This window comes from Bos indicus x Bos taurus, chromosome 4 (genome assembly GCF_003369695.1).
Source record: "Bos indicus x Bos taurus breed Angus x Brahman F1 hybrid chromosome 4, Bos_hybrid_MaternalHap_v2.0, whole genome shotgun sequence".
Taxonomy (NCBI): domain Eukaryota; kingdom Metazoa; phylum Chordata; class Mammalia; order Artiodactyla; family Bovidae; genus Bos; species Bos indicus x Bos taurus.
In genome coordinates, this window is record NC_040079.1 from 95,203,667 (window position 1) to 95,208,004 (window position 4,338).

At 36.1% G+C, this 4,338-nt stretch overlaps 1 long non-coding RNA gene across 3 annotated transcripts in view; it reads left to right on the top strand.

Moving 5' to 3' along the window:
- The window catches only part of LOC113891664, a 48,870-nt gene extending 45,525 nt beyond the window's left edge, over positions 1-3,345 (top strand). For all 3 annotated transcript variants that reach the window (XR_003510834.1, XR_003510833.1, XR_003510835.1), the window contains 2 exons: positions 244-2,705; positions 2,965-3,345. This is a non-coding gene — a long non-coding RNA (uncharacterized LOC113891664). The remainder of the gene's footprint in view (positions 1-243; positions 2,706-2,964) is intronic.
- The last annotated feature ends 993 nt before the right edge of the window (positions 3,346-4,338 follow it).

Here is a 4,338-nt window from a genome sequence, read left to right on the forward strand (position 1 = left end):
TTGAGGGGGAAATTGATGGCAACTAGGCATAGGTTTTTAGTAAGCATTTTAACTAGGAAAGCATGGGGAAATCTCTTAAAACCTCATTTTCTTTTTTTTTTTTCTTAAGCATTTGACCACATACTTTTAACTGTATGACATTGAAGATTACATAAGCTTAATTTTAGGCAATGCTGTAGCTTCAGTTTATAAGGAATTCAGATGATAGTCTGTTTCTCTTTTTTCTTTATTTTTTCTTTGAAGAAAGGAAAGAAGGATCATTTAAAGCAAAAAATGGCTTCCATTTATCTCTTACACGACATGAATAAAACAGACGTACCAGGTAGGTCCTCAGGTAAGTGGTTCTGTGGTATATTTTTTAAGTGTTTTCCATATCACACCTACCAGTATCCCTCTTAGAATTATGCTTTAGACATTACTTGGGTTGCAAAAAACACTAATATACTTTTAAGAATCCCTCAAGTTCTTCCTTTCTTGATTTCCACTTTTCCCACTCCTCTGCTATTAAAGCTATTTGAAGAGGTCTCAGTGAATAACCATTGCCATCTTCATATATTTTTGGCAGCCCACAAAATTTAAAACTCTCTTAAGCTCACACCAAAAAGTTAGGTCTTACTCATTTTGTGGCACTGAAAAATGATTACTAACATGATAAATAAAAAAACATAGTAACTTAAAGAGTTTTTGAGGGGGAATTTTCTTTATCTCTCAAGTTTTTTCCTGATAAAATAAGAACAATGCTCAAAAGAAAAAATATTGTGGTTTCATTAGAATTATGTTCCTTGAAATGTGCAATAATATTCTCATGGTCAAGTGTTTATTTCATGACAAAAATGAGGAATGTTAGTGCATTACTCTGCATTGTAAAGTGTGACAAGTTCAGAGTAAGCTAACTGGAAGCTGGGAAACCAAGGATGGATAGATCCTCGGATAGATTTTTATATTGGTGAAGAATTGCATTTGGCTTCTAGTGACAGACCTGTGTGATTTAAATATATGTGGTTATACATTTGTAAATCAAAGTATAGAGCTAGGCAGTCACTGAGTTCAGTAGCACATGAGTGTCAGGGATTCTGGGATAAATTTCTTAGCCTTCTACTCAGTCCCCACATGGCTGGTAGACCTCAGGACCATACCAGCAGTTTTTGAAAAAGAAGAAAAGGAGGGGTTTTTGTCAGCTTAATACACTTTTCCAGAGGTCTCATCCAACTGTTTATTACATCTTCCTTATGAGATATGCTTACATCTTACTGTCTTCCCTATGAGCAATCAAGACTGTAAGAGACAGTCTCTCCCACATCTCTCTCCTAGATTCTGGTGGATTTCTAGGAGTTTTAATGTTCGTTCTTTATAGATGCCTCACCCTGGTCTCTGCTTTTATCTTCACATACTGTTTGACTCCATGCAAATTTCTTATTTTATGAGAACACCATTCATATTGGATTAGGGCCCTAATGACTTCATCTTAACTTAATTACATCTTCAAAGACCCTTCCCAAATGAGACCATACTGGGAGTTAGAACCTCAACATATACTTTTGAGGGAACATAATTCAATATGTAACAGTTGGTGTGCAAATTGCTTAATCAGAAAAATGAAACTGCAGCCTCCACATTGAAACAACCTTTTTTTTCCCTCCATTTTATGAAGAAATGATATACTATAGGGATATTTAAGCATTTTAAGTGCCAACTAAGTAGCATACATTGGAAATACGGCTTTTAGTACATTATTATGAAAATATACTGTAAGTCTAGATTACAGGTGGGTTGCTCCTGACTCTGAAGATACAGATTTACTTCATGTTATAACTGTACGATTAACCAGTGTTGACTATAACAGCTCACTTTTCTCAAAATAACACTTTTTTGAAATTTTTTTCATTTCCAAATATACTGAAAACTATATACTAAATCAATAGTACATTTCCAGAGACAGACAGAGTTGCCACTTAGTTAACACAATCATTTCTAATATCTTTTGCAACAAATTCAAATTGAGCATCATGTTTGGATGAAACAAAACGTTGTTCTGTGTTAGTATGCCAGGTGAGAAGATGCAGCATCCTTTGAATCTTTAGTCTCTTCTGTACATGTTCCCATGTGTCTCCACATGTTCCACTGTTTTTAGGTTTAGCCTTTATTTTTGTCACAGTCTTAAGAAAAAGAAATCCTTTTCCAGGATTTAATTGTGCCACCAAAAAGACAAGGTCAAGGTTTGAACTCTGGTGCCTGTGAATAGGAGTTTATTTTGAAGTAGGGTCTTTGTAGATGTAATCAACTCATGATAAGATCATAATGGAGGGTGGATGCTCATCAAATGATAGATGTCTTCCTAAGAAGAGGGGAATTTGGACACAGAGGGAGAAGACCATGGGAAGACAGAGACAGAGAATAAAATGATGCATCTACAAGCCAAGGAATGCCAAGGATTACAGGGAATCTCCAGAAGCTCAGAGAGAGGCCTGGGACAGATTCTCCCCTGGAGACTCCAGAAAGCTTGCCAAGACTTTTGGACTTAATTTTAGACCTTTGGCTTACAGAACTATGAGAGAATTAATGTCTGTTGTTTCAAACCACCCAGCTTGTGCTCGTTTCTTATGGCAGTCCTAGGAAACTAATATGTCCAGTATATCCAACTGTGATGTCAAATTCCTGTCTGAAGATAAGCACCAACTGCCATCCTTGAAGCTCCGCCTGCCTTAGTGAGTAAAGTAAACTTCATGACAATTTGTGTTCAGACTTTGTTTTACTTTCACACTGCGGTTTGTGTTTATTCACACTGTTTATATAAACTTGTTTTCATTGTTCACTTGAGAGAGAGAGATATATATATATATATATATATATATATATATTCCAGTCTATAAAATTTTTTTGAGTATTTTGGATTGGGATGATATACCTTGTAATTTCTTTAAAATTAAGGAACTTTGCTTTCAATTTATGACTTTTCACTTTTAGGACAAGGTTTTGAGGAACAAAATTAAAATCATTAAATGAGCCATAGAGTTTACTATTAATGTATGATTCTGATGATCACAACCTGAATAAAGAAAAAAGATATTTCTAGCAAGAATAAGGTAAGTGGTCATGTTGGTTTCCTGGGAAAATAATAATGTATTCTTGGAAGCACCACTAATTATTCATAAATTTTAAAAATACCTGTATAAAGAGCAAGGAAGCACATGAATTTGTCAGGGAAAGAAAAGAGCAAAGCAGGAAATGAGGAAGATGTGACTTATGGAAAAGCAGCAGTAAGAAGAGGCATGAAAATGAAGTGAAAGTCGCTCAGTCATGTCTGACTGTTTGCGACCCTATGGACTATACAGTCCAGTGAACTGTCCAGGCCAGAATACTGGAGTGGGTAGCCTTTCCCTTCTCAACCCAGGGACAGAACCCAGGTCTCCTACATTGCAGGCAGATTCTTTACCAGCTGAGCCACAAGAGAAGAGGAGGCAGAGTGAGAAGTAACTGAGGAAAGTGTATTTTTACCATCATTCTTGCTCTCTGACAACTTTAGTTTTCAGCTCTGTTTATCAGATTGTTGTATAATTTATCAAATTTATTTTTTAGGCTTTCATATTTCATAATTTGTTGTTTAAAAAATACTTGCTAATCCCCTCACATCTTTCAGTTGTTTGTCCAGATATCATCTTGTCAGGCAGTCCACTGACTGCTCACATTCTGTGACCTGACAGCCCTCCCCGGTCCCTGTACTTCAGAGCTCTCTAGTCCTGTTCCACCTATTTATCTTATCATCATGCTTATCGCCTTCTAGGAAGATTTGTAGTTTACTTATTGTTTTTACTTCAGTCTGCCTCCACCTCCTTCTCCTAAAACAGAAGCTCCTTGAATTCACATATCTTAGTCACTGATGAATCCCAAAAACCTAAGGCTGTCTGCTGTATAACAGATGCCCAATGGTTACTTCATTTTTTAAAATGAGTAAGTATATTTTCTTTAAAATTAATAACCTGAACCTGTTGTGGCACTTACAGGACTATGTTTTACTCGGTATGTATGTGTGTGTGTGTATTTGTGTGTATGTGTATGTGAGTGATGAGTAAAACACACACACACACACACACACACACACACATATATATATATATATGAAATGAATAAAAAAGTGAAAGTGTTAGTTACTCAGTTGTGTCCAACTCTGTGACCCTACCTGACCTACCTGCCCATGGGATTCTCCAGGCAAGAATACTGGAGTGGGTTGCCATTCCCTTTTCCAGGGGATCTTCCCAACCCAGGGATAGAACCCAGGTCTGCTTCATTGCAGGCAGATTCTGCAATTATATATATATATATATATATATATATATATAT